The 24,081-nt window shown below is 46.5% G+C and overlaps 1 long non-coding RNA gene across 1 annotated transcript; it reads left to right on the forward strand.

Annotated features, from left to right (window-relative positions):
* Positions 1-14,038: 14,038 nt before the first annotated feature.
* On the forward strand, positions 14,039-21,044 carry LOC116967617. The gene is made up of 3 exons (XR_004410279.1): positions 14,039-14,049; positions 17,009-17,011; positions 20,854-21,044. It is a non-coding gene; the product is annotated as an uncharacterized LOC116967617 (long non-coding RNA).
* The last annotated feature ends 3,037 nt before the right edge of the window (positions 21,045-24,081 follow it).

The raw sequence follows: 24,081 nt of genomic DNA on the forward strand, positions 1-24,081 counted from the left end.
AACCTTCAGGTCCTTGGAGTGTGGGAGGAAACAGAAGATCTCGGAGAAAATCCACACAGGTCATAGAACCATAGAAATTAGGTGCAGGAGTAGGCTATTTGGCCCTTCGAGCCTGCACCGCCATTCAATATGATCATGGCTGATCATCCAGATCACGGGGAGATTGTACAAACTCTGTACAGACAGCACCCGTAGCCGGGATCGAACCTGGGTCTCTGGCGCTGCATTCAGGCAGTGACTAGTGGGGTACCGCAAGGCTCAGTGTTGGGACCCCAGCTATTTACAATATATATTAATGATCTGGATGAGGGAATTGAAGGCAATATCTCCAAGTTTGCAGATGACACTAAGCTGGGGGGCAGTGTTAGCTGTGAGGAGGATGCTAGGAGACTGCAAGGTGACTTGGATAGGCTGGGTGAGTGGGCAAATGTTTGGCAGATGCAAGTATAATGTGGATAAATGTGAGGTTATCCATTTTGGTGGCAAAAACAGGAAAGCAGGACTATTATCTAAATGGTGGCCGACTAGGAAAAGGGGAGATGCAGCGAGACCTGGGTGTCATGGTACACCAGTCATTGAAAGTGGGCATGCAGGTGTAGCAGGCAGTGAAGAAAGCGAATGGTATGTTAGCTTTCATAGCAAAAGGATTTGAGTATATGAGTAGGGAGGTTCTACTGCAGTTGTACAGGGTCTTGGTGAGACCACACCTGGGGTATTGCGTACAGTTTTGGTCTCCAAATCTGAGGAAGGACATTATTGCCATAGAGGGAGTGCAGAGAAGGTTCACCAGACTGATTCCTGGGATGTCAGGACTGTCTTATGAAGAAAGACTGGATAGACTTGGTTTATACTCTCTAGAATTTAGGAGATTGAGAGGGGATCTTATAGAAACTTACAAAATTCTTAAGGGGTTGGACAGGCTAGATGCAGGGAAGATTGCTCCCGATGTTGGGGAAGTCCAGGACAAGGGGTCACAGCTTAAGGATAAGGGGAAATCCTTTAAAACCGAGATGAGAAGAACTTTTTTCACACAGAGAATGGTGAATCTCGAACTCCCTGCCACAGAGGGTAGTCGAGGCCAGTTCATTGGCTATATTTAAGAGGGAGTTAGATGTGGCCCTTGTGGCTAAGGGGATCAGAGGGTATGGAGAGAAGGCAGGTACGGGATACTGAGTTGGATGATCAGCTATGATCATATTGAATGGCGGTGCAGGCTCGAAGGGCCGAATGGCCTACTCCTGCACCTAATTTCTATGATTCTATGTTTCTATTCACTGTAAGGCAGCAACTCTACCGCTGCGCCACTGTGATGGATTACAAATAAAAAACAAAATGCTGGAGTAACTCAGCGGGTCAGGCAGAATCTATGGAGGACATGGATAGGCAACGATTTGGGTTGAGACCCTGGGAGGAGGGACTGTTGTGAGGAACCGAGGGGAGGAGGGTCTGAGTTGTGAGGGAGGAGGATATGGGGGGAAGTGAGGGGGACTGAGGGACAGGTGTTGTCTGTGGGTAAGGGGTGAACAGTTCCTCTCACAGAACAGTGCTGCTTTCATCATCATCCATTCCACAACAGCACACCCTTCTCACCGCTCCTCCGGCAGGTTGCTCTCCTCACCGTTCCAACTACAGCGGCTCCCTCCTCCAGCACCACTCCCTCCTCACCACCACTCCCACAGCACAGTTTTCTCTCCTCAGTACCCCTGTCAGAAACTCAGGCATTCTAACCCGATGGACAGACTGGGAGAAGACCAGAATGAAGACAGAGAAAAAGGACAAAGTGGGATGTGTCCCCGGCTAGTTTAGTTGTAGTTTAGGGCTACTCCTGCACCTATTTTCTATTATTCTGTGTTATCTATGTTTATTGTCGTGTGTACCGAGATACAGTGAAAAGCTTTTGTTGCGTGCTAACCAGTCAGCGCAAAGACAACACATGATTATAATCGAAGATAGACACAAAATGCTGGAGTAACTCAACGGGACAGGCAGCATCTGTGGATGAAAGAAGGGTCTCGAATCGAAATGTAACCCATTCCTTCTATTCAGAGATGCTGCATGTCCCGCTGAGTTACGCCAGCATTTTGTGTTTATGGTTTAAAACAACATCTGCAGTTCTTTATGTCCCTGTCCCACCTAGGAAACCTGAACGGAAACCTCTGGAGACTTTGCGCCCCACCCAAGGTTTCTGTGCGGTTCCCGAGGGTTGCAGGTGGTTGCCGGAGGTTGCAGCTAGTGGAAGCAGGTACGGAGACTGACAAAAACCTCCGGGAACCGCACGGAAACCTTGGGTGGGGCACAAAGTCTCCAGAGGTTTCCGTTCAGGATTCCTAAGTGGGACAGGGGCATAACTATACATGGTTACAATTGTTCCATTTACAGTGTACAGGTACATGATAAGGGAATAACATTTAGTGTAAGCTAAAACCAGCAAAGACTGATCAAGGATAGCCTTAGGGTCATCAAAGAGGTAGTTAGTAGTTCAGCACTGCTCTCTGGTTGTTGTAGGATGATTCAGTTACCTGATAACAGCTGGGAAGAAACTGTCCCCGATTCTGAAAATCGGTGAGAAGAAATGGGTGACGTTTCTGGTCGAGACCCTTCTTCAGACTGAGAGTGAGGGGGGAGAGAGAGACACGGAGATAAGGAAGTGAAAGGTGTGAAAACGAGACAAAGGTTATGAAGTTCGAGGAAATGGGCCGAAGAAAGGTTGTGTGGTTGGAGCTGTTCCAAAACCAAGCTGATAAAATGCTTTCCAACAGGCCCTTCAGGGGGTGGAATGGAGAGACTGCTTTGTGTGATGGACTGGGCGATATCCACGATAGGGGCGGCACAGTGGTGCAGCGGTAGAGTTGCCTCAAAGTGCCAGAGACCCAGGTTCGATCCTGATGTCAGGTGCTTGTCCCTCCAGAGTTTGCCTGTCTGAAGAAGGGTTTCGGCCGAAACGTCGCCCTATTTCCTTCGCTCCATAGATGCTGCTTGCACCCGCTGAGTTTCTCCAGCAATTTTGTGTACCTTCAATCTGGACTCTTGGCCAGCTTGGGTTTACTGAGCTTTCCTCCACATTCCAAAGACATTTAGGTTTTGTAGGTGAATTGGCGTGGCAAGATTATTAATTGGCCCGAGTGTGTGTCGGATAGTGCTAGTGTGCGGGGATCGCTGGCTGGCACGGACTCGGTGGGCCGAAGGGCCTGTTTCTGTTCTGTATCTCTAAACTAAACACAGAACTAGTGTGTGGACGGGCGATCGATGGTCGGCACGGATTCGGTGGGCAAAGAGGACCTGTTTCTGTGCTGTATCTAAACTAAGCTCTCAGCAATTTCTTGTGGTCTTGAGCAGAGCTGTTGCCAAACCATGGTGTGAAGCAATCTAACAGCGTTCTTTCACAATTCATGTGCAGATGTTGGTGTGAGTCAGTGGAGAAATTATGATGATGATGCATTTTATTTGCGGGCGCCTTTCTGGACACCCAAGGACACCTTACAACAGTTAACAGAAGAGAAAAAAACATATAGTCGGGGAAAAATAAATAATAAGGACATCATCAATACACAAATTAAAGATAGAAATCGTTCCAGACAAAAAATCAAAAAACACAAGGTGAAGAGAGAGCAGCGGCAGCTAAAGCGCGCCAGCGTCCACTCTCCCTTCCGACAGCCATCTTGGACACAGACTAACATGTTAACTTACACACAGAAAAATCATCCCCCCACAGTGGATACCAATGTGGGGGAAGGCACAAAGTCCAGTCCCCATCCCCAGTTCACCCAAAGTCAGGCCTATTGAGGCCACCGCTATAGCCTCTACGGAGACCCGATGTTCCTGGCCGTTCTGGCCGGGTGGTGTTGCCCCGGCGTCGGGAGAATCCTCACAGCGGCTGTGCCACCTGGAACGGCCGCTACCTAGCAGGGGATTGTCGGCTTCCGAAGCTTTCGGGTTGGAGCTCCCAGGCTCCCGATGTTAAGGTCGGTGCCGCCCACTCCGCTCCGCATACCCGCAGGTGCTGATCTCGGCGGTCACAGCTCACCAGAGCTCCAGCGCGGCGGTGCTGGGCGGTCCCCACCAGGAAACGGCGCTCCACGTCCGCTGGTAGGCCACGAGGACGGGTCGACGGGCAGCCCGGAGAAAAAAGCTGCCTCACCGATCAGATAGGGACCTAGAAGTATAATTACCGCCTTCCCCCACAGTAAGAAGTCCATTTCTCAAACAAACGAAGAACAAGATTTACTAAAAACTTTTAAAAAATGACAAACGTCCTTCATCTTTTGAGCAAGACGAGACAACAGTGTGCCTTATTGACCACAGCTTCAATGTAGTTGATGCAGGGTATGTTGTTGATGATATTTAAGGCCATGCGTGATAGGAGGAAAATAAGGCCATTCCCCCCATCAAGTCTACTCCGCCATTCAATCACGGCTGATCTATCTCTCCCTCCTAACCCCATTCTCCTGCCTTCTCCCTGACACCCGCACTAATCAACAGTCTATCTATCTCTGCCCTACATATATCCACTGACTTGTGGCCTCCACCGCTGTCTGGCAAATAATTCCACAGATTCACCACCCTCTGATTAAGGAAATTCTTCCTCGTCTCCTTTGTAGAGGAATGTCCTTTAATTCTGAAGCTATGATCTCTAGTCCTGGACTCTCCCACTAGTGGTAACATTCTCTCTACATCCACGCTATCCAAGCCTTTCACTGTTCGGTAAGTGTCAATGAGGTGTCCCTTCATCCTCCTAAACTCCAGCGAATACAGGCCCAATGCTGACAAATGCTCATCGTATGTTGAAGCCACCATTCTCATAAACCTCCTCTGGTTCCTCTCCAACGCCAGTACATACTTCCTCAAATATAGGGCCCAAAACTGCTCCCAATACTCCATGTGCGGTCTGATCAGCATGTTATAAAGCCTCAGCATTTTCTCATTTTAATGGTCACTACCTCTGAACGGTTCTTTTACCATAATCACCCTGATTAAATCTGGTTTGTTATACAATAGTTTTATTTTTAGAGATACAGAGTGGAAACAGGCCCTTCAGCCCACCGAGTCCGCGCTGACCAGCGATCTCCGCACACTAACACCATCCTACACACACAAGGGACAATTTGCTGATTTATACAAGCCAATTAACCTACAAACCTCTAAGATCATTGGAGTGTGGGAGGAAACCGAAGCATGGGGAGAACATACAAACTCTGTAAAGACAGCACCTACAGTCAGGATTGAACCCGGGTCTCTGGCGCTGTGAGGCAGCAACTCTACCGCTGTGCCACTATGCCCCCCATATACCAATGCCAAGCCAAATTGCTTAGTATGCTCGATTACAAGCTGCTCTTAGAAGCCATCTCAAAGACACTCTACAAATTCCTTCTGTTGATATCCAGTACCAACTTGAATTTCCCAGTCTACCTGCATATTGATACCGCCTGCAACCTTACACCACCTTCCTTGCTAATCACAACATCACAAATTTCCATATCACCTGAAAATTTGCAAATTATACTTTCTCCCACTGAGACACAAAAGATGCAGATGCTGGAATCTGTAGCGACATTCCACCTGCTGAGGGAACCCAACAAGTCATGCAGCATTTCATACGTTTGTAAGATACATAGGCCATTCGGCCCATCAAGTCCACTCTGCCATTCAATCTTTCCCTCTCGACCCCACACTCCTGCCTTCTCCCCATAACCACTGACACCCGTACTAATCAAAAATCTGTCAATCTCCGCCTTGAAAACACTTGGCCTCCACAGCCATCAGTGGCAATGAATTCCACAGATTCACCACCCTCTGGCTAAACAAATGCCTCCTCATCTCCTTCCTAAAACTACGTCCTTTAATTCTGAGGCTATGACCTCTCCCATTAGTGGAAACATCCTCTCCACATCCACTCTGTCCAGGCCTTTCACTATTCTATACGTTTCAATGAGGTAACCCCCTCATCCTTCTAAACCCCAGCGAGTACAGGCCCAGTGCCCACAAATGCTCATTGTACGTTAGTTAACCCACTCATTCTCTGGGATCGTTCTCGTAAACCTCCTCTGGACCCTCTCCATCGCCAGCACATCCTTCCTCAGATACGGGGCCTAATACTCTTCGCAATATTGTCTGGTGAGGAGGTGGGGGGAGGAATTCCTGCAACCTCATCGAGTCATAGAGCAGGGAAACGGGCCTTTCGGCCCATCTCATCCATACTGACCAAGAACCCCCATCCAAATTAGTCCCATTTTCCTGCGTTTGGCCCGTATCCCACTGAACCTTTCCTCTACACCTACCTGCGCAAGTGTATTTTAAAGTGTAGCATGATGGCGCAGTGATAGAGTTGCTTGTAAACCTCCTCTGGACCCATCCAGAGCCGGCACGTGGTTCATCAGACATAGGACTGAAAATTCCTCACAATATTCCAAATGTGGCCTGACCAGCGCCTGAAAGAGCCTCAGCGTTACATCCGTGTCGTTTAATGTATATTGGTCACTGGAGTTTTACTGCAATCAATTTCTCTTCCAGATCGGGGACTGATGGGATATCTGGGATCGGACAATGATCGGGCGATCGTTCTTCCTCCTCTCCCTTCTCCAAGGTACCATCAGCAGCAACTCAGAAGTGTTTAGGGGCGAGGAGGCTTTAACTGGTTGGCTGCCAGTGACTAGCGGAGTTCTGCAGGGGTCGGTGCTGGGGCTGCTACGATCATTCCGCTGAACACCTTCGCTCAGTCTGCCTGGACCTACCTGATCTCCCGGTTGCCAAATACTTTAACTCCCCCTCCCATTCCCACACTGACCTTTCTGTCCCGGGCCTCCTCCACTGTCAGAGTGAGGCCAAATACAAATTGGAGGAACAGCATCTCATATTTTGCTTGGACAGCTTTCACCCCAGCGGTATGAATATTGATTTCTCTCACTTCAAGTAACCCCTGCATTCCCTCTCTCTCCATCCCTCCCCCACACAGGTCGCACCAGCTTCTCGTTCTCACCCAACAAACAGCTAACAATGGCTTGTTTTTTTGTCATCATTACTTTTTTGCATATCTTTCATTCATTGTTCTGTGTCTCTACATCATCGTCTATATCTCTTGTTTCCCTCTCCCGTGACTTTCAGACTGAAGAAGGTTTTTGAACCAAAACGTCACCTATTCCTTCTCTCCAGAGATGTTGCCTGTCCCACTGAGTTACTCCAGATTTCTGTGCCAATCTTCGGTTTAAGGAAAGAAAGACATTCTTGGCATAGAGGGAGTACAGAGTAGGTTCACCAGACTGATTCCTGGGACGTCAAGACTTTCATATGAAGAAAGACTGGATAGACTCGTCTTGTACTTGCTAGAATTTAGAAGATTGAGGGGGGATCTTATAGAAACTTACAAAATATTTAAGGGGTTGGACGGGCTAGATGCAGGAAGATTGTTCCCGATGTTGGGGAAGTCCAGAACAAGGTGTCACAGTTTAATGGGGAAATATTTTAAGACCGAGATGAGGAAAACATTTTTCACACAGAGAGTGGCGAATCTCTGGAATTCTCTGCCACAGAAGGTAGTTGAGGCCAGTTCATTGGCTATATTTAAGAGGGAGTTAGATGTGGCCCTTGTGGTTAAAGGGATCAGGGGGTATGGAGAGAAGGCAGGTACAGGATACTGAGTTGGATGATCAGCCATGATCATATTGAATGGCGGTGCAGGCTCGAAGGGCCGAATGGCCTACTCCCGCATCTATTTTCTATGTTTCTATGAAGGCCAACATGCCATTTGCTTTCTTCACTGCTTTCTTACATCCGCAGCCAACCCTCTGTCTGATGTCCTGGTATTAACTTCCTAAAAGAACTCCAGCAGATTTGTCAGGCAAGATCTTCCCTTCACAAAACCATGCTGACTTCAGCCCATTTTATCCTGAACATCTAAGTACTGCGTAACCTCTTCCTTTACAATTGACTCTAAAATCTTACCAACCACCGAAGTCAGGCTAACCGGTCTATAGTTTCCACCCTTCCGTTTCACTCCCTTCTTGTTCAGCGGGACGATATTCACAAATTTCCAATCTTCATGAACACACTCCTAACTCTAATGATTCTTGAAATATCACAACTAATGCCTCTGCAATCTCCGAGGTCACCTCCTTCAGAACCCTGGGGTGCAGTCCATCCGGTCCAGGTGGCCTATCCACTCTCAAACCTTTCAGTTTTCCCAGCACCTTCTCCTTAGTAGACAAATATGCTGGAGAAACTCAGTGGGTGCGGTAGCATCTATGGAGCAAATGAAATAGTCAACGTTTCGATGCTGAAACCCTTCTTCAGACCTGAAGAAGGGTTTTGGCCCGAAACGTTGCCTATTTCCTTCGATCCATAGATGCTGCCGCACCCGCTGAGTTTCTCCGGCATTTTTGTCTACCTTCGATTTTCCAGCATCTGCATTTCCTTCTTGAACCTTCTCCTTAGTAATCGCCACTCCACTAACTTACACCCCTGACTCTCTAGGATTGCAGGTACACTGCTGGTGTCCTCCACGGTGACGACTGATGCAAAAAAGTTATTCAATTCCTCTTCAATTTCTTGATTTCTGCTGCATCATTCTCCCGCGGTCCAACATCCACTCTTGTCTCCTTTTTTACTTTTTATATATCCGTAGAAACTCTTGCTATCCATTTTTACATTATTGGCCAGCTTACATCCGTACTGAAGATAGACACAAAAAAGCTGAACTAATTCAGCAGGACAGGCAGCATCTTTGGGGAGAAGGAACGGTCGAGGTTTCGGGTCGAGGCCCTTCTTCAGACTGGTTAGGGATAAGGGAAACGAGATATATAGACGATGATGTAGAGAGATAAAGAACAATGAATGTAAGGTCGGAGAGCAGGAGACATCACAGAGAGGGAGCAGTGAGAGAGAATGTGGCAGAACCTCATTGTTGTGAAAGATTACAGCAGGATCTTGATCGATTGGTCAGATGAGTTGAGGAATGGTTGGTGGAGTTTAATACCGAGAAGTGTGAGATGTTGAACTTTGGGACATCTAACAAGAGCAGGACCAACACAGTTAATGGTCGGCTTCTGGGTAGTGTTGTAGAGCAGAGGGATCTAGGAATGCAGGTGCATGGTTCCTTGAAGGTGGAGTCGCAGGTAGATAAGGTGGTCAAAAAGGCTTTTTGCACTTTGGCCTTCATCAGTCAGAGTATTGATTATAGAAGTTGGGAGGTCATGTTGCAGTTGTATAAGACGTTGGTAAGACCACATTTAGAATATTGTGTAAAGTCTGGGCACCGTGTTATAGGAAAGATATTGTCAAGCTGGAAATGGTTCAGAGAAGATTTATGAGGATGTTGCCGGGACTAGAGGGAGAGGTTGAGCAGGCTGGGTCTCTATTCCTTGGAACGCAGGAGGATGAGGAGTGATCTTATAGAGGTGTCTGGATCATGAGGGGAATAGATCGGGTAGATGTACAGAGTCTTTTGCCCAGAGTAGGGGAATCGAGGACCAGAGGACATAGGTTCAAGGTGAAGGGGAAAAGATTTATGAGGAATCTGAGGGGTGACTTTTTCATACAAAGGATAGTTGGTGTATGGAACAAACTGCCAGAGGAGGTATTTGAGGCAGGGATTATCCCAGTGTTTAAGAAACAGTTCGACAGGTACATGGATAGGACAGGTTTTAAGGGATATGGGCCATATGCGGGCAGGTAGGACTAGTGTATCTGGGACATGTTGGCCGGTGTGGGCAAATTAGGCCGAAAGGTCTGTTTTCACACTATCACCCTATGACTCCAACTCTCGTTGGAAAGAGGAGGAGAACCTCTTCAAAGTAGACATAGCTGTATCTTGAGGAGATATCTTGACGAAATGTGTAGGAGGAAACTGCAGGTGCTGGTTTAAACCAAGGTTAAACACAAAGAGCTGGAAATACCCAGTGGGTCAGGCAGCATCTATAGAGAGAAGGAATGTGACGTTTCAGGTCGAGACCCTTCTGCAGACTGGTCACATCCGTATTTTATTGTTTCTCTCCGTATTGTCCTGTTTGACACGTGGAACTCTGCCGTGTGAACACGTTTAAATCTCCGTTTGTCTTTAGATGCTCCACAGAATCTCTCAATCACTTCCCCCGACAACGTGAACAATTCCTGGGTCAGTGTAAAGGAAGGAAACTCTGCAGCGATCCTCTGCACGTCCAGAGTTTCCCAACATCTAACCTGACGTGGAGACATCTCGGTGTCACGCTGAACACAACACGTTCCAGCAACGAGCTGTGGATGGAGTTCCCTCAGCTGACACGGCAGGATGCTGGGGTCTATCAGTGTGTGGCGGAGAATGAACACGGGACAGTAGAGAGGGATGTGACCCTCACTGTAGAATGTGAGTAGATACACACTGACATATCCCACGAAACATCACACTGTAGAATGTGAGTAGATACACACTGACATATCCCTCGAAACATCATAAGGTCATAAGTGATAGGAGCAGAATTAGATGACCGAATGGCCAAGGCTACTCCACCATTCAATCATGGCTGATCTATCTCTCCCTCCTAACCCCATTCTCCTGCCTTCTCATACAGTTATAGAGCCTTAAAGTCATAGTCACAGAGAGTGATCCAGTGTGGAAACAGGCCCTTCGGCTTAACTTACTATCAACAGCCTACATGTCTCAGCTATATTAGTCCCACCTGCCCACGTTTGGCCCATATCCCTCCAAACCTGTCCTATCCATGTACCTGTCTGTTTCTTAAACACTGGGATAGTCCCTGCCTCAACTACCTCCTCTGGCAGCTCGTTCCATATACCAACTATCCCGCTGTATGAAAACGTCACCACCTAGATTCCTATTAAATCTTTTCCCCTTCACCTTAAGCCTATGTCCTCTGGTCCTCGATTCCCCTACTCTGGGCAAGAGACTCTGTGCGTCTACCCAATCTATTCCTCTCATGATATTATACACCTCTATAAGATCACCCCTCATCCTCCTGCGCTCTATGCAGAATAGAGTCCCAGCCCTGCCCCAACCTCTCCCTATAGCTCAGGGCCTCGAGTCCTGGCCACATCCTCGTAAATCTTCTCTGTACCCTTTCCTGCTTGACAACACCTTTCCTTTATTTCCTCTCTCCTCTTCTAAGATGAGGAAGATTAGATAAAATAATTTGAAGCATTGTGTGCAGTTCTGGTCACCACATTGCAGGAAGGATGTGTTGAGGGGGCAGAATGCTGCCTGGATTACAGAGTATTAGCAATAAGGAGTTTTAAAGAGGGCAGACAGTCGTCCAACGGTAGAGTTGCTGCCTCACAGCACCAGAGAGCCGGGTTCGATCCTGACTACGGGTACTTGTCTGTCAGGAGTTTGTAAGTTCACCTCAGATTCAGATTCAAACTTTATTGTCATTGTGCAGTGTACAGTACAGAGACAACGAAATGCAGTTAGTTAGCATCTCCCTAGAAGAGCGACATAGAATATGAGCAATAAATATATATATGTACATACAGTCATAGTAGAGCAATTTTTTCTGGTGGAAGGAGTGTCCGGGGGGGGGGGGGGGGGGTGGGTGACTGGCAATCACCGAGGTACAGAGTTGAGCAATGTAACAGCCGCAGGGAAGAAGCTGTTCCTGGACCTGCTGGTCCGGCAACGGAGAGACCTGTAGCGCCTCCCGGATGGTAGGAGGATAAACAGACTGTGTCTGGGGTGAGAGCAGTCCTTGGCGATGCTGAGCACCCTTTGCAGACATCGCTTGCTTTGGACAGACTCAATGGAGGGGAGGGAGTAACCGGTGATGCGTTGGGCAATTTTCACCACCCTCTGCAGTGCTTTCCGGTCGGAGACAGAGCAGTTGCCATACCATACTGTGATACAGTTGGTAAGGATTATCTCGATGGTGCAGCGGTAGAGGTTCACCAGAATCTGAGGAGACAGAAGGACCTTCTTCGGTCTCCTCAGGAAGAAGAGACGCTGGTGAGCCGCCTTGACCAGTGTTGAGGTATTGTGGGTCCAAGAGAGATCATCAGAGATGTTGACCCCCAGAAACCTGAAGCTGGAAAAACGTTCCACCTCTGTCCCGTTAATATGGATGGGGGTGTGCGTGCCACCCCTAGACCTTCTGTAGTCCACAATGAGCTCCTTGGTCTTCTTGTAGTTACAGGCCAGGTTGTTGTCAGCGCACCATGCTGCTAGGAGCTGGACCTCCTCCCTATAGGCCGACTCATTGTTGTCGCTGATGAGGCCAATCACTGTTGTATCATCTGCATACTTGATGATGGTGTTAGTACCATGTACAGGTGTGCAGTCGTACGTGAAGAGGGAGTAGAGGGGGCTCAGCACACAGCCCTGTGGAATGCCGGTGTTCAGGTTGATGGTTGAATCTGAATCTGAGGTGAACTTACAAACTCCCGACAGACAAGTACAGACAGACAGACAGACGGTCTGTAATGTAACGGTCTGTAACTACAACCAGAGAGCAGTTCTGAACTACTATCTACCTCATTGGTGACCCTCGGACTATCCTTGCTGGCTTTACCTTACACTAAACGTTATTCCCTTACCATGTATCTATATATTTTAAATGGCTCGATTGTAATCATGTATTGTCTTTCTGCTAACTTTTTAACACGCGACAAAAAGCATTTCTCTGTACACGTGACAATAAACTCAATTGAACTGAGTTCCTTGTATCTAACACTTGAGTCCAGTTGGTTATAACCACTGTGACCTGTGGTCATATGGTGAAGTGGTTTATTCCCTTCTGGGCCGGCCTTCCATTCATAAGATCGTAAGTTTGTAAACCATCATATCAGAGGTGACCTCATAATGTGCCTGGCCGGCGACATCACAGTGAACTGCATCCGTAACCATGAGAGACGGACGGGCTCCATTCCATCCATCCAACTTGAAGTGGGTTCATAGTTTGCGAGATATTGAACAGATCAGAGCTTTAAAATTCACTCTACGTATTTAGAAACCAAGGAAACTATCAAAAATGCCGGTGGAGAGTGCCAAGCAGGATGATAAAAGGAGATCCAAGGTAGATTTTAATCCGTTAATAGACCAAGATAAAAGGTGGAGTGACTCAGCGGGTCTTATTCTTAAACAGCGACCTCCTGGTTCTGGACCCCCTACATTGGGAACATAGGGAAGTAGGGCACTACTGCCACCTCTGAGCTTTTCTTTATGGGAGAGAATCCTATCCATCCAGTGACAATCCTGTCTCCAGTCTTCAACATCCCCCCCCCCCCCCCGCCTCTCCCCCTACCCACCCTTCTACCCTCTCTGGACCTTTTTATATCCACTGTTGGTGCAACAACTGTCTTGGCTTCTCTACTCCACTGGCCCACTCAAACCGGAAGGGTCCTGACCTGAAATGACAAATGTTAGGGAGCATCTCTGGAGAAGGATATTGAATTATGTGAGGCAAAGGAAACAAGTAGAATAGTTATGGAAACTATGAGATTAAAAGAAGAGGAAGTACTGACACTTTAAAAAAATATAAAAGTGGATAAGTCTTGAGGGAAGTTAGTGTAGAAATAACAGGGGCTATGACAGAAATATTCCAAATATCATTAGAAACGGGAATAGTGCCGGAGGATTGGCGTACTGCGCATGTTGTTCCATTGTTTAAAAAGGGTTCTGAGAGTAAACCTAGCAATTATAGACCTGTTAGTTTGATGTCAGTGGTGGGCAAATTAATGAAAAGGATACTTAGAGATAATATATATAAGCATCTGGATCAACAGGATCTGATTAGGAACAGTCAACATGGATTTGTGCCTGGAAGGTCATGTTTGACCAATCTTGAATTGTTTTAAAAGGCTACTCGGAAAATTGATGAGGGTAAAGCAGTGGATGTTGTCTATATGGACTTCAGTAAGGCCTTTGACAAGGTTCCTCATGGAAGGTTGGTTAAGAAGGTTCAATTGTTGGGTATTAATGGTGGAGTAGCAAGATGGATTCAACAGTGGCTGAATGGGAGATGCCAGAGAGTAATGGTGGATGGCTGTCAGGTTGGAGGCCGGTGACTAGTGGGGTGCCTCGGGGATCTGTGTTGGGTCCACTGTTGTTTGTCATGTACATTAATGATCTGGATGATGGTGTGGTAAATTGGTTTAGTAAGTTTGCAGATGATACTAAGATAGGTGGTGTTGTGGATAATGAAGTAGATTTTCAATGTCTACAGAGAGATTTAGGCTGGCTGTGTGAGCTGAAAGATGGCAGATGGAGTTTAATGCTGATAAGTGTGAGGTGCTACATCTTGGCAGGACAAATCAAAGTAGGACATCCATGGTAAATTGTAGCGAATTGAGGAATGCAGTTGAACAGAGGGATCTAGGAATAACTGTGCATAGTTCCCTGAAGGTGGAATCTCATGTAGATAGGGTCGTAAAGAAAGCTTTTGGTGTGCTGGCCTTCATAAATCAGAGCACTGAGTACAGAAGCTGGAATGTAATGTTAAAATTGTACAAGGCATTGGTGAGGCCAATTCTGGAGTATGGTGTACAATTTTGGTCGGCTAATTATAGGAAGGATGTCAACAAAATAGAGAGAGTACAGAGGAGGTTTACTAGAATGTTGCCTGGGTTTCAGCAACTAAGTTACAGAGAAAGGTCGAACAAGTTAGGTCTTTATTCTTTGGAGCGCAGAGGTTAAGGGAATACCTGATAGAGGTCTTTAAAATGATGAGAGGGATAGACAGAGTTGACGTGGATAAGCTTTTCCTATTGAGAGTAGGGAAGTTTCAAACAAGAGGACATGACTTCAGAATTAAGGGACAGAAGTTTAGGGGTAACGAGGGGAAACCTTTTTACTCAGAGAGTGGTAGCTGTGTGGAATGAGCTTCCAGTGGAAGTGGTGGAGGCAGGTTCGATTTTACCATTTAAAAATAAATTGGATAGGTATATGGATGGGAAAGGAATGGAGGGTTATGGTCTGAGTGCAGGTAGATGGGACTAGGGGAAAATAAGTGTTCGGCACGGACTAGAAGGGCCGAGATGGCGTGTTTCCGTGCTGTAATTGTTATATGGTTATAACATGGATAGATGACATTTCACGTAACTCAGCGGGTCGGCAGCATCTGTGGAGAACATGGGTAGGTGATGTTTCACAGAGTACTGGAGTAACTCAGCGGGTCAGGCAGCATCTGTGAAGAACATGGGTAGATGACGTTTCACAGATTGCTGGAGTAACTCAGCGGGTCAGGCAGCATCTGTGTAGAACATGGATAGGTGATGTTTCACAGGACAATGAAGCTAGTTGGAGAATGGTGGCCGATTAGGAAAAGGGGAGATGCAACGAGATCTGGGTGTCATGGTACACCAGTCATTGAAAGTAGGAAGGTACACAAAATTGCTGGAGGAACTCAGCGGGTGCAGCAGCATCTATGGAGCGAAGGAAATAGGCGACGTTTCGGGCCGAAACCCTTCTTCAGACCATTGAAAGTAGGAATGCAGGTGCAGCAGGCAGTGAAGAAAGAAAATGGTATGTTAGCATTCATAGCAAAATTATTTGAGTATAAGAGCTGGGAGGTTCTATTGCAGTTGTACAGGGTCATGGTGAGACCACACCTGGAGTATTGCGTACAGTTTTGGTCTCCTAATCTGAGGAAAGACATTCTTGCCATAGAGGGAGTACAGAGAAGGTTCACCAGACTGATTCCTGGGATGGCAGGACTTTCATATGATGAAAGACTGGATAGACTCGACTTGTACACGCTGGAATTCAGAAGATTAAGGTGGGATCTTATAGAAACTTACAAAATTCTTAAGCGGTTGGACAGGCTAGATGCAGGAAGATTATTCCCGATATTGGGGAAGTGCAGAACTAGGGGGTCACAGTTTAGGGATAAGCGGGACGTTTTTTAGGACCGAGATGAGAAAATCATTTTTTACACAGAGAGTGGTGAATCTATGGAATTCTCTGCCGCAGAAGGTAGTTGAGGCCAGTTCATTGGCTATATTTAAGAGGGAGTTAGATGTGGGCCTTGTGGCTAAAGGGATCAGGGGGTATGGAGAGAAGGCAGGGATGGGATACTGAGTTGGATGATCAGCCATGATCATTTCGAATGGCGGTGCAGGCTCGAAGGGCCGAATGGCCTACTCCTGCACCTATTTTCTATGTTTCTAACTAGGGTTGGGGATGGGTGGAGAGAGAGGGAAGGCAAGGGTTACTTGAAGTTGGAGAAATCAATATTCATATCGCTGAGTTGTAATCTGCCTGTCCCGCTGAGTTTCTCCAGCATTTTGTGTCTATCTTCAGTGTCATCCTGCATCTGCTGTTCCTGTACATTTTGTCTTGCCCACATTGACCAAGGTGCCCCATCTACACTAGGTCCTCCTGCCTGTATTTGCTCCACATCTCTCCATACCTATCCTATCCACGTACCTGTCAAGAGTCAAGTGTATTTTATTGTCATATGTCACAAACTGAACTATTAAATGCTGACTTACGATACGATAGATCTTTATCTATCCAAGGAGGGAAATTGTTCTGCCAACAGTCATACAACACAAGATAAAGACGGTCATGGTGGCGCAGCGGTAGTGTTGCTGCCTTACAGCAAATGCACGCCGGAGACCCAGGTTCGATCCCGATTACGGGTGCTGTCTATACGGAGTTTGTACGTTCTCCCCGTGACCTGCGTGGGTTTTCTCTGAGATTTTCGGTTTTCTCCCACACTCCGAAGACGTACAGGATTGTAGGTTAATTGGCTTTGGTAACATTGTAAGTGTCCCTAGTGTGTGGAGTAGTGCTAGTGTACGGGATGATCGCTGGTTGCCACGGACCCGGTGGGCCGAAGAGCCTGTTTCTGCGCTGTATCTCTAAACTAAACTAAACATGAAATATGAAACATGAAATTAAAGTGATGAGTGGAAAGGATTGGGGATGTACAAAGATTGGGGAGGGGGAGAGGGGTAGTCAGTCTACCCCATGACAGAAGGGGGTGGAGTTGTACAGTTTGATAGCCATGGGGGAGCAGGATCTCCTGTGGCGTTCTGTGCTGCATCTTGGTGGAACCAGTCTGTTGCTGAAGGTGTTCCTCAGTGTGTCATGGAGTGGGTTACGTAGCAGCACAACAGTAGTGTAACATATTGCACTGAAAACCCTTACTAAACAGCAAAAAAAGTTCAGTGTATATTAGAGAAACAGACAATTAGTCCAAATAGTCCTGTCCAAATATCTTCTAAATGCCATTGTACCAGCCTCCACTACCTCCTCTGGCAGCTTGTTCCATTTACCCATCTCCTGGGTGAAGGGAGTGAATTAATTATGGTAGACAAAAATGCTGGAGAAACTCAACAGGTGAGGCAGCGTCTAGATGCATGCTGGCTCATCCGCTGAGTTTCTCCAGCATTTTTGTCAACCTTTGATTTTTCCTGCATCTGCAGTTCTTTCTTAAACAAGTTAATTATGGTAGGAACTTTAGGAATGTTGGATTCAGCTGAGACTTAAACGATGCCTCTGTAGAATAATCAGCAGACTGATTCCAGGGATGTCAGGACTTTCATATGAAGAAAGACTGGATAGACTCGGTTTGTACTCGCTAGAATTTAGAAGATTGAGGGGGGATCTTATAGAAACTTACAAAATTCTTAAGGGGTTGGACAGGCTAGATGCAGGAAGATTGTTCCCGATGTTGGGGAAGTCCAGAACCAGGGGTCACAGTTTAAGGATACGGGGGAAATCTTTTAGGACCGAGATGAGGAAAACTTTTTTCACACAGAGAGTGGTGAATCTCTGGAATTCTCTGCCGCAGAAGGTAGTTGAGGCCAGTTCATTGGCTATATTTAAGAGGGAGTTAGATGTGGCCCTTGTGGCTAAAGGGATCAGGGGGTATGGAGAGGAGGCAGGTACAGGATACTGAGTTGGATGATCAGCCATGATCATATTGAATGGCGGTGCAGACTCGAAGGGCCGAATGGCCTAGTCCTGCACCTATTTTCTATGTTTCTATAATCTATTCCATTTTGAACTAATCATGCTTTTTTTGTTGATGGGGTGAGAAAACGTGAATCTTTGAGGCTGGGCAAATATCCATGGGTCAGGCAAACTTGTTTAAATTGGACAAATTGCATTTTCACTTCAAATGAAATAAATTGGCTTGTTTAACCTTATTTTTCCACGTGAACTCGTTTACAGCATCTGCAGACTCCTTTTAATTTAAAATTCTTTTTAAATAGTGTTTGACTTAGTCAAAGCTTCACTTGAAGACCCAACTTTTTGCATCTTTGAACCATGAATTGGAGACCCAAAAATCTCTGTCGAATTGGTTATCAAAATGACCATGTGCTCCCCTGGAATGATGCCAGCTCTTGGGAACATTTTCATTATGATTCTTCACTTTTCCTTCAAATTCGATTTTTATAAAAAGATTCAGCTTGTGAACTTTAAACAGCCCTTTTATTTTAAATATCCTTCGCAGACTTGGTTGGTGCGCTGAAGGGCCTGGTTCCACTCTGCATCTCTAAATCTAAAACTAAACTCACGTGCACGGCTTGTTGTAGGAATTACAGAGACATGGCTGCAAGAGGGCTGGTGATGGGAACTGAATATTCAAGGATATATCTCCTATAGAATAGACAGACAGGTGGGCAGAGGGGCTGGGGTAGCTCTGTTGGTGAGGAATGAAATTCAGTCCCTTGCAAGGGGTGACATTGAAACAGGAGATGTGGAATCAGTATGGATAGAACTAAGGAAGTGTAAGGGTAAAAAGACCCTAATGGGACTTATCCATTTGGGGTTACCAATGGTGTTAGACAAGGGGGAATTTTGTCCCCAGTCCTATTGTGACGGAGAAACTGAAGGAAATCCACATTAAGCAGGAAATAGTGTTGGATAGACTAACGGGTCCCTTTCAGAATGGCAGGCAGTGATAAGTGGGGTACCGCAAGGCTCGGTGCTGGGACCATAGATATTTACAATATACATCAATGATTTAGATGAAGGGATTCAAAGTAACATTAGCAAATTTGCAGATGACACAAAGCTGGGTGGCAGTGTGAACTGTGAGGATGATGCTATGAGAATGCAGGGTGATTTCGACAGGTTAGGTGCATGGGCAGGTGCTTGGCAGTTTAATGTGGATAAATGAGATGTTATCCACTTGGGTAGCAAAACCAGGAAGACAGATTACTATCTAAATTACTACCAGATTGAAGAAGGGTTTCGGCCCAAAACGTTACCTATTTCCTTCGCTCCATAGATGCTGCTGCACCCGCTGAGCTTCTCCAGCATTTTTGTGTACCTTTGATTTTCCAGCATCTGCAGTTCCTTCTTGAACACCTACTATCTAAATGGTGTCAATTTGTGAAAATGGGGTCATTGGGGTCATTGCTCATCAGTCAATAAAAATAAGCATGCAGGTACAGCAGGCAGTGAAGAAAGTGAATGGCATGTTGGCCTTCATTACAAGAGGAGTTGAGTATAGGAGCAAAGAGGTCCTTCTGCAGTTGTACAGGGCCCTAATCAGACCATTGTGTACAGTTTTGGCCCTCTAATTTGAGGAAGGACATTCTTGCTATTGAGGGAGTGCAGCATAAGTTTACAAGGTTAATTCCCGGGGTGGCAGGACTGTCATATGCTGAGAGACTGGAGCGGCTGGGCTTGTACACTCTGGAGTTTAGAAGGATGAGAGGAGTTCTTATTGAACCATATAAGATTATATAAGGTTTGGACACGCTAGAGGCAGGAAACATGTTCCCAATGTTGGGGGAGTACAGAACCAGGGGCCGCAGTTTGAGAATAAGGAGTAAGCCATGTAGAACGGAGACGAGGAAACATTTCTTCACACAGAGAGTGGCGAGTCTGGAATTCTCTGCCTCAGAGCGCTGTGGAGGCTGGTGCTCTGGATACTTTCAAGAGAGAGCTAGATAGAGATCTTAAAGATAGCGGAGCCAGGGGATATGGGGAGAAGGCAGGAACTGGGTACTGATTGAGGATGATCAGCCATGATCACATTGAATGGCGGTGCTGGCTAGAAGGGCCAAATGGCCTTCTCCTGCACCTATTGTCTATTGTCAATTGGCTCATCCCCAGATTGCGACTGGGTTCTCTTCCCGGGAGTGCTTTGTAACCCGAACGATTTGCAAATGGGAAATGCCAAGGTAAGGACCGATTTCCCTCTTGGTAGAAGATGCCTCCAGTCCCATAGCAACCACCAAATGCATCTGCTGGACTCCCAAGCTCTCTATTAGATGGATGGGCTGTATATAAAGTGGGTGACCGTGCAGTAGGGAGGATCTGCATCTAAATGTAGAGCAGACAAAATGTATAGGAAATAACAGCAGATGCTGATTTACACCAATGATAGACTCAAAATGCTGGAGTAACTTAGCGGGACAGGCGGCATCTCTGGATAGAAGGAATGGGTGATGTTTCATGCCTATCTTCAGTGTAAACCAGCATCTGCAGTCCTTATATCACCCTCTCTATCTCTCGTTTGCCTCACCCCTGACTCTCAGTCTGAAGAAAGGCCTTGACCCATAACGTCACCTACTCCAGCATTTTGTGACTATCTTAAATGTAGAGCAAGATGGCGGCAAATGGCTGGAAGAGATACCAGAATAAGATGCAATGTCAAGTTCCCATCTACAGGGGATCAGTTCTTCTCATTATGGTGGTGTTTAGTTTGTGCCCAGTCTGTATTGGAGAACTTTATGCTTATTATTGTCATGTGTACTGAGATAAAGTGAAAAGCTTTGGTTTCAAAGGTTTCAAAGGTCTTTTATTGTTACCTGTACCAATTAAGGTACAGTGATATTCGATTTACCAATTCCCCGTACAAAAAAAGTAACAAGACACACAACTACATAAAAGTTAACATAAACATCCACCACAGCGGATTCCTCACTGTGATGGAAGGCAATAAAGTCTAACCTTCTTCCCTCATTTTTCTCCTGCAGTCGGGGCAGTTGATCGATGTGTCGGGGCGATCCAAGCCCCCGTGTCGAGGCACTAGTATGGTGAAGCGTCTCAGGCTGTGAGTAGAATAAAATAACACTGCATCTGGTTAACCCAGAGAACACAGTCCCTCATTGATGTGTGGGAAGGACCAGAACTGCAGATGCTGGTTTGAACCAAAGATAGACACAAAATCTGGAATATCTCAGTGGGTCAGGCAGCATCTGTGAAGAAAAGGAATGGGTGACTTTTAGGGTCGAGACCCTTCTTCAGACAGAGTCAGGGGTGAGGGAAATGAGAGATATGGAAGACATTTGAAAGCAGATGATGATCAAGGAATAGTAGATTGGTTCATTCGAAGGTAGATACAAAATGCTGGAGTAACTCAGCGGGACAGACAGCATCTCTGGTGAGAAGGTATGGGTGACATTTCGGGTCGGGACCCTTCTGCAGACGAGAATGGTTCATTATTGGCAGGGGAGAAGTGGTCAACAAGGCATACAACCAGTAAAATTAATCAGGACAGTGTAATCAAACCTGAAACATCACCTGCCCCTTTTCTCCAGGGATGCTGTCAGTCCCACTGAGGTCCTCCAGCCTTTTGTGTTTATCTTCGGTTTTTCATTGATCTTTGACATTGCCCTCCATGGTGAATAGAGCCTTTTGTTATACAGGCCTTGTTTTCTCAGGACCGTATAATGCTGGGGAGGTCAGTATCTCTGATGGACCGGGCTGTGTCCACCACCTTTTATAATCTCCTTACCTGGGCTTTCGAGTTGCCAAACCTGGCCGTGATAAAACCAGTCAAAGATGATGCCATGTACAGGTCCACCACCGATTTTCCGGCACCCTTGGTTCCAGAGCCTTTCTGGATTATCCTTTTTGCCAGACAAAAAGAGGTCATGGTCTCGAGGGGAGTTCAATGGTACTGGAGCCGTCCACCTAGGCCACTGGTGGGCTGAGATATCGGCTCATAAAGTTGGCCGTGTAAGTGGGCAATTGGAACGGATCTGCCGGCTCTGGCCGCAGGGGGCAAATTCATCCCACCGATCGGCACAGAAGTCCCGGTGAGGTTAAGATAAGCCGCCTCACCCGGCCTGGGTACCATATTTTCAGGGGAAGTTCCGGGGGCATTTCAAGAGTGCACTTGTAATTTTGTCTGGACCACCAGTTGCCGCAGAATCAGTGGTGGACCTGTACATTGTGTGTGTTTGCGTATGCGCACTGCTTGATGTTAGTGTTTGAGGTATTTTTCCCGGGGTTGGGATGAATAGCCACTCATGGATTCAGTCAACACTGGATAACTATCTCTCCTGCCTAGAGTCACACAACATGCAAGCAGGTCATTCGGCTCAACTTACTCAAACTGACCAACATGTCCCATCTACACTAGTCCCACCTGCCTGTGTTTGGTCCATAACATTCCTAAACTGTTCCTATCCATGTACCCGTCCATTATGCTTCACATATGAACCCTGTTAGAGGAAAGATGTTGTCAATCTGCAGGAGAGGGAGCAGAGAAGTTTTACGAAATGTTGCCAGGACTCGAGGGGCTGAGCTATAGGGAGAGGTTGGGCAGGCTAGGACTTTATTCCATGGAGTGCAGGAGGCTGATCTTATAGAAGTGTATAAGATCATGAAAGGAATAGATTGGGTAAATGCAGTCTTTTACCCAGAATTGAGGAAATCGAGAACCAGAGAACATAGGCTTAAGGTGTGGGGGGGAAAGATTTAATAGGAACCTGAGGGGGCAATTTTTTACACAGAGGATAGAAGGTGTATGGAGCGAGCTGCTAGAGGAGGTAGTGGACTATAACAATATTTAAAACGCATTTGGATGGATAGGGCAGGTTTAGAGGGATATGTACCAAATACAGGCAGGTGGGACTAGTGTAGCAGGGACATGTTGGTCGGTGTGGACAAGTTGAGTTGAGAAGCCTGTTTCCACACTGTATCTCTCTTTGAGCAGGTACTTTGAGTTATAAATTCACCGCTACTATCGAACTATCCACGTGAAACCACTGCCTTACTATTTTATGCTATTTCCGTACATCACACAGAGGGGAAATAATGCTGAGCTCAGGCAAGCGATGAAGTAATCAATTATTCCTACTCCGCAGCACGCCCGGTGTAATAATTAATTGATAGATGCTCTGTTCCATTATGTGGCCATTTAGAATGCGCAAGGCATTTTTGGCTGCAATCTTTCAAGATTTACTTAGGTAGTCTGAAGATGGGTCACCCGAAACATCACCCATTCCTTCTCTCCAGAGATGCTGCCTGTCCCGCTGAGTTACTCCAGCTTTTTGTATCTATTTACGATGGATGTTGCCAGGACTTGAGGGCCTGAGCCATAGGGAGAGGTTGAGCAGGTTTGGTGTGCAGGAGGGTGAGGGTTGACCTTGGAGAGGTGTAGAAGACCCTGAGGGGAATAGATAAAGTGAACGCAGTTATGCTGGGTTTGGGAATCAAGAACCAGAGGACATAGGTTGAAGGTGAGATGGGAAAGATTTAATTTCAGTCCCGAAACATCACCTGCCCCTTTTCTCCAGAGATGCTGTCTGTCCCGCTGAGTTCCTCCAGCCTTTTGTGTCTATCTTTGGTTTTTCATTGATCTTTGACATTGCCCTCCATGGTGAGTAGAGCCTTTTGGTTCCAGAGCCTTTCTGGATTATCCTCCAAGACTTTACTGGAGAACCTACCTGATCTCCCGGTTGCTCAACATTTAATTCTCCTCCCTTGTCAGAGTGGGGCCCAGCGCAAACTGGAGGTAGGGTTAGGACGATCAAATTGAAATTAGCTTCCTTGATGTTGTTGCCAGGAGATCTGTTTGAAGAAGATTAAATAATTTAGTGTGTTTAGCGTGAGCTTTGGCTGTAGCTCACTGCATTGGTCATAATTAGCAATGTTGCATACACGTAAACATGTATGATTCCAGAGGCCTGACATTAGGGTGGTTGGAGGTACCCAGTTGTCTGAGACTGGTTTCACACTTGATGCTAGTGGGAGGGTGGTGATTGTGTGGAATTCTTTGCCACAGAAGGCTGTGGAGGCCATCAATGGATATTTCAAAGGCAGAGATAGATAGATTTTTGTTTAAGAAAGAAACTGCAGATGCTGGAAAAATCAAAGGTAGACAAAACTGCTGGAGGAACTGAGCGTGTGAGGCAGCATTTATGGAGAGAAGGAATAGGTGACGTTTCGTGTCGAGACCCTTCTTCAGACTGACA

The sequence above is a fragment of the Amblyraja radiata genome, chromosome 40, assembly GCF_010909765.2.
Source record: "Amblyraja radiata isolate CabotCenter1 chromosome 40, sAmbRad1.1.pri, whole genome shotgun sequence".
In the NCBI taxonomy this organism is placed as follows: Eukaryota; Metazoa; Chordata; class Chondrichthyes; order Rajiformes; family Rajidae; genus Amblyraja; species Amblyraja radiata.